Raw genomic sequence first — 14,460 nt, forward strand, 5'->3', positions numbered from 1 at the left:
GTAAAGCCAGGCGGAAAATACAAACAGAGATAGATATATATATAGAGAGAGTAGACAGAATCAAAGAGACTCCATGTAGCTGCTGAAGGAGACAGACACTGGAGAACCTTACTGGTAAACCACAAGTCTCATGGCAATACATGGATTAATAGAAATGGGTTAATTTACGATGTAAGAGTTAGTTAATAAAAAGCCTAATCTATTGACCAAGCAGTGTTGTAACTAATATAGTTTATGTGTTATTATTTTGGGTCTGGGCTGCCAGAAAATGAACAAAGAGCCTCCACCTACATACAAGTAAAAAATTGTTGAAAAATGGAATTTAATTGAAGACCCAGACACAAATTACACATTCATGGATACCTGATTTTTTTATAAAGAGGCTAGAAATACACAACAGTAAAAAGCAGCATCTTTAACAAATGGTGCTGGTCAAAATTCATCTGGATTAAAGACTTCCACATAAAACCAGATACACTGAACCTGAAAGAAAAGAAAATAAGGAATAGCCTTGAACTCATCGGCTCAGTAGAAGGTTGCCTGTACAGAACTATAATAGCACAGGTATTAAGATCAACAATTAGTAAATAGAAACTCAAGAACCTGAAAAATTTCTGTAAGACAAAGGACACCATCATTCAGATAAGGCAACAACCTATAAAATGGGAAAAGATGTTTATCAACTGCACATCTGATAGGGGACTAATATCTAATGTTTATATCTATATGTGTATCTATATCTAAAACTTCAGAAACTAGATATCAAACAACCAAATAACCAAATTAAAAATGGCATACATGTCTAAACAGAGAGTTCTCAACAGTGGAGACTCAGATGGCTGAGAAACACTTGAAAAAGTGTTCAATATTCACAACCATTAGGGAAACGTGAATAGAATTAACCTGGCGATTCTATCTTACACCTGCCAGAATATGTAAGATCAATGATACAAGTGATAGCTCACGTTATCTGTAGAGGATGTGGAATAAGGGGAACATTCTCCATTGCTGATAGGAGTGATAACTTGTACAGCCATTATAGACATCAATATGACAGCTGCTCAGGAATTTGGGAATTGAAATACTGCTAGATTCAGCTATATCGTTGCTCTTGGGCACATACCTAAAGGCTGCTTAATCCTACTCCAAGAACACTTGCGGATTTTGTGTTCATTGCTGATCTATTCATGATAGCCAGAAACTAAAAACAACCTAACGTACCTTAACAGAAGAATGGATAAAGAAATTGTGTCATGAAAAATGGCTGTGACTAGTCCTCTCTGACGACCGTGAGCGAAGGGAGGCAGGGCCCTGGGAGGCTTTGCCTCCGTCCCGTCAGCGATGGTGCTTCAGCAGCGGTTCTGGAAATGCCTGTTTGTAGGAACCTGGAGTGTGGGCTGGCAGCCCTCGTGACCAGTTCCATACTAGCGATTCAGCACATTGTGGCGACTAAGGAAAACGAAGCTGTGGCCCCAGAGTTCACCAACCGGAACCCTCGGAATCTGGAGCTCTTAGGAGTAGCCAGGAAAGAGCAGGGCTGGGCTACCGTGTGGCCCAGCCGTGGGTTCTGGCACAGGATGCGAGTTATAAGGACTCAGCATCACACAGAGGCAGTGGTTGAGCATCAGAACGCCCCGGTGGTGGTTTCGGCATCCACTCGGGAATGGGCTATTAAAAAAACACCTGTATACCTGTATAGTACCAGAAATGTGGTGGCTTGTGAGAGTATAGGATGAGTGTTGGCACAATGATGCTTAGAAGCCGGAATCAACTTCATGGTCTACCAACCAACTCCTTGGGAGGCATCCTCAGACCCGATAAAACGTCTACAGAACGCCATGACAGAGGGTGGTGTGGTGCTTCGGGAGCCTCTGAGGATCTATGAATGAAACAGAAACACCAACTGCTTTAAAAACACAAAACCATCAGCTCTTCCAGCCACCAGAAAGAAGAATCTGCTCCTAAACAGAAAAAGAAAGGCAGGCTTTTAGAAGGAGAACCAGACTGAAAGTTTCATAGCAATAATGTAACAGTGGAGAATTATTTAAAGAGAACCTCTTCCCACTTAAAAAAAATTGTGTTATAAATGGCACCATGACATTTACAGGCAAATGGATGGAATTAGAAAAATCATCCTGAGTGAAGTAATTGAGACGTGGAAAGATAAATATGGTATTTATTCACTTATATATAAAGTAATTCACTAAACAAATGATAATCAAATTCGAGTCTGTACATCTAGAGAGAATAGCTATAAAGTAAGTGACTAGTAGTGACATATGGATCTTCCTGTAAGGGGGAAATAGAATATATTTTATGGGTGGACAGAGTCAGGGTTAGAGGAAGAGGTGGAGAGGCAGAGTGGAGATATAACAAAGGGAACACACAGAGAGAGAAAGACTGAATTAAAGGGCTCTTGAAGGATGGTATTAAAACCTAATAGAGTGGAAATTTCCTAAAATATATGAAGGCAATTTGAATGCAGGGGATATAGAGTCCCAGCTGGCCATCTCTCATCACCAATGGCCTTCCAGTACTGGGACTAGGCTGATTCCTACTGAATTTCTGGCCAAGAGTCCCATGGAAATCCCAAACAACCCAGACTGTTGACGAGGACAGTGTGCTGTTCTCCACAAACCAAAAGCAGTGCCCTGTTGATGAGGACGGCACTAGTACAACTCACTGAACATGGAGACGTCAAGCTGGTGTCCTACATGTCACCTTCACCCTGACTTCCTAGTGTCTTTGTTGAGGGAAGGTCCTCTGCAGGCTGCCAAAAGAGACACAGAAACACCAACCCAGTCACAAATCTTTCAAACTACAATCTGTCCAGCCTGCACAATATGTTAGGGAAATGGTGAGACAGAACTTGAGGGAGTATCCAATCAATGTCTGCTTTGACTTAAGGCCCACTCCATGAGAGGAAACACTTCTTGGATGTCCCAGAACCAGAGACTAGATAGTCCAGAGACCTGGGCTAGAACCAAACACTACTGGTCTAAATAAAAAGAATTGACATAAGTCTCCCAATGATATTCTGCTATAGTTACAGATCAGTGCCTTACTTAGTCATCATCAGGGAATCTTCCTCTGGTAGCACACAGAAACCTAAGCAGAGACCCACAGCCAGACATTATGTAGAGAGAATTCTTGACATGATCAGCTAAAATGAGATATCTTCATTAAATCCTGCCCCTCAGTGCTAAATGGAACCCATGGAAGAAGATATAGAGTATTCAAGAGTCAGAAGGAATGGAAGATACCAGAAGAACAAGTCCCTCTGAAATAACTGAGTACGGCTCATATGACCTCACAGAGATTAAAGCAGCAAACACATGATTGACACCAGGTCCTCTGTGTATATATAATAGCTTTCAGCTTACTATTTTTATGGGACTCCCAAATGTGTAAATGAGTGGGTTTCTAATTCTTGTACCTACTCTTGGAACGTGTTTCCTTCCATTGGGTTGCCTTGTTCAGCCTCAATGTGATGGTTTTGTTTTATTTTATTTGATCATGGTTTTTTTTTTTTTTTTGCTATCTTTTGAAATTCTATTCTTTTCTTAATAAGTGATAGAAAGGGAGTGGACCTGAGGGAGAGGAAGGAGAACATAAACTAGAACAAGTAGAGGGAGGGAATATACTCAGGATAAATTGTGTGAGGAAAGGATCTATTTTTAATAAAATAAATAAGAAGTAAAAACCACAGTGTGTTCTGTTACTGTGATTTCCATATTTTTTGGAGTTGTAGTACTTTCAAAGCTATTATGATTAAAACCTCAAGGTATTACTTCAATATCACATTAACAAAATCATGTAAGAAAAATATGGTACTTAAATATTAATGTACTTTAATGTAACTTTTACATTATGTGGTTCCTATGAGGAGTGAATGAAATTAAATATAGGCTATATGAAAATACACGACACATGGGTTTGCAAAGCTTTTGGACACTCTGTGCTTCTGTTTCAAGAATAAGAACACAAGTGTGAAATCTTATCCATGAAGTAGGATATATCATTTCATGGCAATATGCATTGCTTGACATTCACATATCAGTGGCTACAAATAACTGCATAATTGGGCTAAGACCAGCTCATAAGGAGGGAAATCATGTCTGGTACTGTAAACCTAGGTAACTTCTTGGGGTTTGTGTGGTCATGGTCTTAGAAAATAATCTACTACTGTCAGAATGTCCTTGACCCTGAGACTGGACCTTGAGGGGGGACGAACTCTATGAGATGAGATTTTATTAACAGGAAAAGACATAGCCAGAAGAAAAAGAAGCCCTGTGGTAAGAACACACCTGTCCTGTTGAATGGGAACAGCCCAGGTGTGCTTGGACAGAGGGAAGGAGCTGTTGGGCTTTGGTCAGATCCATCATCTGCCTACACGTTTTCACCTGTGCCTTCTGCTGTTCTTCCTGCCTACCGCCTTCATCCACCAGTACAGGAAGTGCATAAATCATTCTTCAGGCTATGTCCCAAAGTGCACTTCATTTTTGTGCTGAGCCACAGGAACACCCCTCACATTCTAAAAGCCTGAGCTGGCTGACTAGGTGCTGAATAACACTGATACATCCCAGATGCCCTAAAGACCTGGTAGGCAAGAGACAGTTCACCCTGCAAGAATGAAGAAGCTCTTCATTGGCATCAAGAGCTTCTTCTGTTGGATGGGCTTCTGAAGGTGATGGCGGTTCCTACATGACAATAATATATATATTATTATAATATAATATATGAGAGTTATATAATATAATTTCTACATGAGAAGCTATAATTTCTTAACTTTGAAAGATTTGGGTTTTTGATCTCCTTGCTATGTGCTGGATCTTCCCTCACATCAAACATGATCCTAGTCTTGGATGCTTCACCATCTTTAAATAGCAAGACATCCCAGACATCTGCCAACATGAGAGGCTAGCTGGTCTACAAGGATGTTACTAAGCAGGTCTGTGATCTTCTTAGTATCAGGAACCTGCTACCAGTACAGTAGCATTTCTTGGAGTCAGAATAGTTAGGTGGTGTGGGATTCCCCTCTGTATGCTGTGAATATGCTTTATTACCATTGGTTAATAAAGAAGCTGTTTTGGGCCTATGGCAGAGAAGAATATAGCCACATGGGAAATGTGAACAGAAATATATATAGAGGGAGTAGGCAGAGCCAAGGAGACACCATATAGCTGCGGAAGGAGAAAGGCGACCAGGAACCTTACCAGTAAACCATGAGCCTCTTGGTAAAACACAAAATAATAGGAATAGGTTAATTTAAGATACAAGAGTTAGTTAATAAGAAGCCTGAGCTAATAGGCCAAGCACTGTTGTAATTAATATAGTTTTTGTGTGATTACTTTGGGTCTGGGCAGCTGGGAATGAACAAGAGGTCTCCGCCTATGGTTACAGACACTTTACAACCTCACCCTTTCAGGATGTGTCAGAGACTGAGAGGAGATTTGCTCTATCAGTCAAAGACCCTAATCCTGTCAAAGACAGAATTAGTTCAGGACAAGAAAAATAACCTAAGTATGAGGAGAAGATCTCACCAGCTTCTGGGAGCCAACAACTATGGACTTGGTGGCTCTTGAAAGTGAGGTCTTGTTGAAACCCTTGTGGGAAGGATCTCTCTGATAAGCGGACTCTACTCTGTACCGCTTCATATGTATGTATTTTCATTCATATTTTCTTTTAACTAAAAACACTTGTAGCTGTCCTTGCTATGTATGTACATAAAGATATTCATGTTAGACATGGCACGGTAAGAGGTTGTAAGAGTTTCAATTTTATTGTGCATTCACCCATTGATGTCATTGGAGTTTTTTTCAATTTGAGGATGAATAAAGACTTTTAATATTTTTTTTAAAATTTTATTTATTAAGTATACAGTGTTCTGCCTGTCTGCATGTATGCCTGCAGGCCAGAAGAGGGCACTAGATTTCATTACAGATGGTTGTGGGCTACCATGTGGTTGCTCCGAATTGAACTCAGGACCTTTGGAAGAGCAGTCAGTGCTCTTAACCACTGAGCCATCTTTCCAGCCCCACCTTTTAATATTTTTTTTTAAAAATAAAAGAGTTTCACAGTACAGGTGTAGTGCAGTCAAACAGAAAGAGGGGTAAAATCTCTTTGTGCCGAAGGAAATCAATTTTCACTTGTCAAATTTATGTGAATTAAAATAATTAAATTCCAGAAATTTTCATATAGGCTTTCAGATTATTGCCAATAGAGGGCACCTAAAACCCTGGAAAAAAAGATGAATCAAGGATGAAGTTATGCTGACTCCATAATGACGAGACTCACTCACACTTCCTCCAGACCACCATCCCACAGTCACCTTCCCAAGTCTGCCTTCCAGCAGAATTACGTGCTAACCACATAAAAATTCACTTCCACAAAAATAGGAAGAAAGCAGAACACTGTATTTTAAATAAAGCTTTATTTTAAAGACAAAGCTTTACTTGATCTTTTAAAAAAGTTACATCTAAAAATTCTGAGAATCATTAATATAAAGGAGCTGAGAACACAGGTTAAAGTGTTTGTAAGGTTTTTTATTTTAGTGTGATCATGCCTTGGAGTTCATACCACAGTGCGGCTCTGAAGGGATTTGAGTGTTGGATCCTGTGATGTTGAGGTCCCTTCTGCTCTGCTCCCTTCCCCCACTTCAGACCTTCTTCCTCACCATCAGGCAGCTCACATCTTGGGCAGGAGGCTCTGAGACAAAGGCACAGTGGTCGCTTCACTCCTTGGCTACTTTACGTTGCCATCCATGTTACTCTGGCTGGAAGCAAAGCACACATTGCATGAATCAGAAAGATTGCAGCAAGGTGGGTTTGTCAGAGTTCCTCCCTGGGAGCACCTGCCCTTCAAGGGCAGCCATGTTTAAAGCTCATCAAGCAGTGTGCATTTACCCTGAGCAGGAGAAGGTTGTCACCTACAAGTGGTTATCACCTCTAGCCACAATCCACAGGGCAGAACACTTAGTCAACTACTTAGAACAACTGTGTGTTGTTCCACAGCTGACATGAGGGAGAACTCCAGTTCCTCCTTGGCTTCCCAGTGGGCAGTTCAGGGTGTGAATGTGACACCATCATACCTGATCCTGGACAGGAGTCCCATCACCACTTGCTGGCGAATATTCAAATTTAACGACATCACCAACTGGCTTTGTTTGAGTCTTCTCCTCCCCGTCAAGCATTGGCAATAAAACTTCATCCATGAATTTTGTGAATTCGTCATCAGTCTTCATGGAAAAAGCAAATAAAACATTGAAAACCAACACATTGTAAAAATGTGAAGGCAGAAACACTGAGCTAAGCCACCCCAGCCACACTCACCAGGTCATCAAACGCGTTCATTTCTAGGCTGACACCATCGTTCTCCAGGCCATTTTCCTTATTGTAGACTTCAACCTTCTTCATAAACTGGTCCCATATCTTTCTTCTGTGTTCTTCTTCTTTCTAGGGATAACGTAAGTGACAGTATTTTCTTCATATTAACTACATACACAGGCTGAGCCAGTGGACCTGCTGTGGCAGACAGAGATGAGCCCTGGAGAGGGATCTCAGGAGCCATTCTCCGTATTCTGCATTTCAGCAGTGCAGGTCACCTCGTGTCCATAAGTATGCAACTTTAAGGAGTTCTTTGGTGACAGTTGACCCCATGTGATGGGGAAGCTCAGCCAATCACATTCTGTTTGTGGGGTATATCCCCTAAGGCCAAGATTTACTTATAAATCTTGCGGGTGTGCTTCCCACTTCTCTCTTTGGTTTCCTGCGCGCCTGAATCACTGGAACCCTGGTTTTGTAAGTTCTACTTCTTCCCTTTATTAAAGCTAAATATTTTATATTAAAGCTGGTCTGATTAATTCTAACTGCCAATCGACCACGCCCCTTCACCCATGACCTCTTTCATGTCTGTGTACATCTAAGAAAAGGACTAGTTCTCCTGAGATCCCTTTGGACAGTTCCCTTGTTACCAACCGGCTTCTCATTTGTTATTGGCTCCTCTTGATATTTGACATCCAAAGTGACATCAGGGGATTCAGCAGCTGAGGCCACTGCCAAGCACAGGATGACTAGGAAGACAGCAGGATTCATGTCTCAAGCACCTGGAGGAAAAAGGAAGAAATCCTCAGTCTATATATTTCAAAGTTACTAAAATGTTTCCTTCTTTACTGAGATACGATGGTGGATCAAGACTGTTTGAACTCTTCCAAGTATTTTATCTAAGCAATATGTAAATGTATAAAGATGTGATTTGTTGAAGAAAACATATGGAGGTATTTGTTAGACCACCAACTTGAGTAGCTGCTCATGGCTGCTTTAGGGATGGAAACAGCAAGATGTATGAGCTTCATTTATCAGGCAGATGTTCATATACTCCTTGATTCCAAAGTTAAAACTGAAACTAAGGACACAAGGCAGAGAAGACCTAGGGTTTGTACAGAGGAAGAAACCTTCAAGAGCTGAGGGACATTGGACATCTTCTTCTAGCTTATTGCATGGCAGGAGTTACCCTATGTCTTGGACCCTCCCTCTTGAATTATAACAGTCTAACCTCTCCTTTCTTGAGAACCTAGGAATGACATCATCTACTTCTTCCTCTGACACACAGTTGTCTCTTTGCCCCCTGAGTCTCTAAGCACTGCCTCACAGAGGAAGGGATTCACAAGGACATGTCACTAGAAGGCAGAGCCACTAGTATGTGTGGAGTAAAGAGGAGACCACTCTTAGGATGTTCAACTCCAGACTTTGCATTCTTCAGTTTACCCTCCCAAGAAGATGCCTGGTTAGGGCCATGCTGCTTGGTGTTCTGTCATCTGTAGAGGCCAGAAGAGACATGAGGTTTTAACTTGTTTTAATTTGGGAAAAGGTAATCCTATCTGAATGGGAAGCACTAGGCTGCCATTGTGCAAGGGACAAATGATACTCCCTGTGACCAGGCTAGAGTTGTACTCACAGGGATCCAGCACAAAGTTGGATGCCTGTGGGGCCTGGTTGACTCATTCAGTCCTCCACTCATCCTCCCTTGCTTCTCACCAAGACTCCTAAGTGTAAGATTTCCTCATTCATGATGGGTCTGCCTCATTCTCCAGGGAGTCTCTCCAGGGCTCTCCTCCAGTTCCCAGTCTACTTTGGCCGAGCCAGGGCTCACCTGAGATGTCCAATGCTGTACCTGTGCACTTCAGTGACTCAGCTCCTCAGTGGTTCCTGGGCATCCAGAATGTAGCCCAGCTGCACACCGTTCTGTCTTTAAATCCCCAATCTCTGGCCACGAAGCCCCACCCAACAATCCTAATGTCTTTATGACTGTCTGTGCAGATGACAGCCTTGGGCCCCAGGCTCTATCAGTCCAGATGTTTTCAGAAATTTGATTCCACCCTGTCCTGGAGGATGGAGTGATGTGTTGTCATGGTCAACTATGGGGGAGATTGCAATGTAGAGGATGCTAAGGAATGAGCCTTGAGTCCTAGGATCACTTAGCACCCCTCTATTTTGCTTGTGGGTTTTTTAAGAAGCACGTGTTTCCAGGCAATTTTGAATGGATTCTCAATATAACCATGCTACACCTTGGAGTTGTATGAGTCAGTATTTTCAAGTCTAATGTCTGTTGGTAGGAATACAGACCCTAGGATGCTTCCTCAGCATATGGGTTGAATCCAGACGGGTCTCACAAAAAACTGTTAGGAGAGGGCCTAGAGCGATAACTCTGTAGTTAAGAGTATTTGCTGTTTTTTCAGGAGACCCAAGTTCAGCTCCCAGTATCCTCCTGTGGCCCCCAACAATCTTTAACTGTAGTTTCAGGGAATCCAATACTCTCTTCTACCTTTGAGCACTGGGCACACAAATGGTGAAGGTAAAATGCATACACACATAAATCAAAATTCAATAAGATATTTTAAATAAAGAGAATAGCTAGAGGAAGGCTGTCTTGAAACAGAGATGGTCAAGGTCCAAGCCTTGGGTGGGACAGGGATGAAAGGACGGGATAAGGTCCCCTGTGAAGCCTCCACTGTTTGCACATCTTGCCTAGTCTTCTTGGGCAGAGATACTTTGACCTCTCCTGTCTTTAGCAACCAATTCATGATGTAAGAATCATTTGTTAAGAAACTGCATTAATTAGTGAAAAAGAATAAATGAGAAACATGGAAATTTCTCCAGTTGCACCATCAGGATGTTGCTGTATGGAATCCCAGTCTTTCTTGAGATTTAAGTTAAGACACTTCTGAGGGCAGAAGCGCCTCTGTGAATATGTTCCATTACCATTGTTAAATAAAGAAACTGATATGACCAGTGCTCAGGCAGAATAGAATCAGGTAGGAAGTCCAAGCCGAGAAAGAGAGAGGAAGAATGTGAAGTTTGGGAGAGCCCATGTAGCTGCCAAAGGAGAAAGATGCCAAATATTACCTATAAACCACAGTCATGCGGTGATATACAGGTTAGTAAAAATGGGTTAATTTAAGTTTTAATAGCTAGTTAATAATAGCTTGAGCTAATAGGCCAAACAGTTTGCAGTTAATATAATTGATACAAATTTCTGTGTGAGTACTTGGGACTGGGTGATAAGGAGATGAATTTGCTACCTCCGTTTACACACTTCATGAACCTCAATGTTAAAGCGTGAGACAAAGAGAATGTAAGGATGTTTTAGGGAGAAGAAAACACGAGTCCTTAAGTACTGCAACCCAGGACTTGGTGCTTTTGTGGGACTCCTATGAGTGGGAGCAGGTGTGTCTCTCACTCTTTTGCCTGTTTTCTGCACTCTTTGGGTTTCCCTGTTCAGCCTCAAAATGAGGATTTTTGCCTTGTATTGCTGTATCTTGCTTTGTCCTGTTTGGCTGTCATCTCTTGGAGGCTTGCCCTTTTCTGAATTAAAATGGAAGGTGAGTGGGTCTGGGGTGAGATGAAGTAGGGGAAGCTGGGAGGAGTGGAAGAAGGGGAAACTATGATCAGGAGGTATTGTATGAGAGATGAATCTATTTCCAATAAATAAACCAAGGTTCAGAAATGTTCCAAATCATGATTTTCTCAAAAACATAAAACATATATTTGTTATAGAAATCCTTTCCAGGTAAAATAAGCATCTTGTCATTTTTACAATAATATTTTAATAAATATTTTTTCTTATTTGATCAAAATGGAATCATAATTTACATATTTTTGTATATATCATAATTTACAGATTTCTCTGATTGAGAATCATTTGCATACCACCTAGAAGCACCATATGACCTTGAGTTACACATATATTGCATAAAAGTTCTAATTTTAACTATTGTTGGTATGGGGCCCAGTGGTACTAGCCCCTTAAAAGGCCATTTGTTAAGATAAATAATGGGCCTGAAAGATAAATCATGGAAGGTAAACACATGGTCCAGAAAGCCCAGTGACATGAATTTAAGGCACTTATAGTGGAAGGAGAAAGCTGACTTTGGTATGTCTTTTGTTGACCTCCACATACACACTTTTCCGCAAATTTAAAATACATGAATAAAAAGTAATTTTTCTTAAATTGCATAAATTAGGTCCCAATATCATGTGTCTAACTTCCTTATTTTAGAGGATACATAATATTTATTACATAGTGTAGTGGTCTGAATGAGATGTCCCCATATTCTTGCACATCTACATATTTGATCCACGGTTGGAGACACAGTTTGGGTAGATTTTCATGTGGGAGGTTCTTCTGTCTTGGTTAATGAATAAAGAAACTGCCTTGGCCTGTTGATAGGACTGAACTTAATGTAGGTGGGAAAGACAGAACTGAATGCTGGGAGAAAGAAGGGTGGAGTCATGGAAAGAAGTCATGGATCCTCCGCCTGAGACAGATGCTGGTTAAAATCTTTGCTGGTAAGCCACTGCCACGTGGCAATAATAGAAATGGGTTAAATTAATATGAGAATTAGCCAATAAGAAGATAGAGCTAAGGGGCCAAGCAGTGATTTAATTAATATGGTTTCTGAGTGATTATTTTGGGTGTAAGCTAGCCAGGCAGCCAGGAAGAACAAGCAGCCTCCCTCTGTACTACAAGATTTAGGATATCTGGCATTACTGGGGGAAATATGTTACAAGTGTGGACTTTGAGTATCCAAAGCCATGTACTTGTTTTTAGTGAGCTCCCTGTTGTTTGTGTATAAAGATGTGAGCTCTCAGCTACTGTCTGTCATGTCTGCCATCTGCTGTCCCCCCTTTTAAGAACCCTAATTCACTGGAATCAGAAATCCAAAAGAGACCATAAATTCCCCTGGTCATGGTGTTTCATTACAGCAATAGAATAGTAAGTGATACATAGAGACACCAATATTTTTCCTGTACATTATTTCATAAACATGTTTCCCAACCAAGTAGGGAAAGAAGACACAATATCTGTCTCTCTTACATGACCAGATGTGGACAAAATTTCAATTTGACTTACAGAATTTGTGATGTAGGAGAAGCAGTTATGGATGCAAGCCAGAAAGAGTAAGTCATTGTTGCTCTATGGCATTGGGATACCTGCTTATATAGAAAACCTGTGAAATTATTATTGGATCAACTTCATTTAGACCTTTACATTCTGCCCTAAGCCGGTCTATGCAAGTCTTTGTAGTATCCTCTCTAAGCCAACAGTGCTAGTAAGTCAATTCTGCAGGAATCTTCAACCTGACTACCTGACAATCTTCTCTAACTGATCAAGAGCCTTTCCTCCACCTGTGCCCCGGCTTTGTCTCCTCACACGGCCAACAGCAAGATTCCTGCAGGTCTGTTTAGTCAGAATCCCCTTAACCTTGATGCTTCTTAACAATATTCCATCTACCGAGTCTCAGTCAGCTCCTAGCTATAAAATTTGCATAACCATCTCTACGTGACACCTAGCACTCTCTAGCCTCTCACGCAGGATTCCATGCAAATGACTCCTATAACCTGCTCCTTAGTACATTTTCCTAAATATTTTATAAGGAATTAGTTTTTTTATTTCCCAGATATGCCTTAATAAGCAATCATGACCTACTTTCTTTTACACAGAACTTTCCCACCCTCTCTTTTCCCGTGCTTCATTAGAACAGCAGACGCTCAAACTGAATAAAGAGCATGTTCTTGGTGATACCCTGAATCATTAGTTCCTCAAACTTTAGGATTTGTGGTCTGCTTCTGCTGTATCATAATCAAAGAACTGATTTGGAAAAGCTAACGATGAACGCTGGAAGGAGGGTGGAAAGTGAAAACAGTAAAACTCAGCCTCCAATTCTGAGGTCAGCTGGCCCAGTGCTCTGTGCTTGTTCTGTGGAAAGCGAACAAGAGTCTGTTCTGCTAGAGGAAGCATCAGTGACAGAACAGAGAAGTTATTTCAACCAAGTTTAGAGTAGTAAACCATCAAGTTTAGAGTACTAAACCATTAAGTTTATTTGGGTTAGGTACAGGAACTTAGGTGAAAGACCATTTTCCACAGAATGAGTGGCTCCAAGCAGCCATACCACTGAAAAATCTCACAGCATCCTGGGTGATAACTACCGCAGAACATTCTTTTGCACGGTGTGAAGATGTGTCACTACATCTTAATAAAGCGCTTAATGGCCGATAGCTAGAAAGGAAGAGATCAGACAGAACTTCTGAGGACAGAGAGGTCTTGGGGAAGAAGAAAGACGGAGTCATCAGCTGGAGGCAGATGGAGCAAGACAGGCAGGAGGAAAGGTAAAAGCCATTAGCCACGTGGCAGCATATAGATGAATAGAAATGACTTAATTTAAGTTATGAGATCTAATTAGAAACAAGCCTAAGAATTGGCAGGGCTTTCATAATTAATAATAAGACTCATTATCTTTTTTTGTGAGCTGGTGGTCTAAAGAAAAATCTATCTACAGATAACCTTCCAAAACTGCATCTCTGAGACTTAGTCCACAACTTGGAGAATAAGAGATGCTTACAAGATTCAGAAAGTTTCTGAAATGTACAAGATTTTTAAGCCCCTTTCCCTCCCTCAGGGTTCTAAAAGCCACAGTCTGCTCATGTTGCAAGCTTGTTCTATAATGATTGGATATGTGCTGTAAAATAATGATCTCGAACTCTGTAAAGATTTTTTCACTTGAATTGGTTTTAGCAAATCAGGAAGTATAGGCAGGGAACCAAACTAAAGATGATGGGAAGCAAAGCAGAGTGAGGAGACACCAGCCAGCCACCAGACAAGCAAGATGTGTAGAAAATGAGGTAACAAGCCAAGAAATTTTTTAAAAGAGTTTCAGTGATCATGGTGTCTCTCTATAGTGATAAAAACCCTAACAAATATATGTAGGTAAAAAATTGTTGATCATTGCAATTGAATTGAAGACCTAGACATAAATTCACACACCTATGGGCAGCTGATTTTTGCTAAAGAAGCCAGAAATACATACTGGAAAAAAAAAAAAAAAGACAGCATCTTCAACAAATGTTGCTGGTCAAACTGGATGGCTACATGTAGAAGAATGTAAATACATCTGTATCTATC

At 40.9% G+C, this 14,460-nt stretch overlaps 1 pseudogene; it reads left to right on the forward strand.

The window, feature by feature from the left end:
* Window positions 1–1,341: 1,341 nt before the first annotated feature.
* LOC119816598 lies at window positions 1,342–1,889 on the forward strand (annotated as a pseudogene).
* Window positions 1,890–14,460: the final 12,571 nt, after the last annotated feature.

The sequence above is a fragment of the Arvicola amphibius genome, chromosome 6, assembly GCF_903992535.2.
Source record: "Arvicola amphibius chromosome 6, mArvAmp1.2, whole genome shotgun sequence".
In the NCBI taxonomy this organism is placed as follows: Eukaryota; Metazoa; Chordata; class Mammalia; order Rodentia; family Cricetidae; genus Arvicola; species Arvicola amphibius.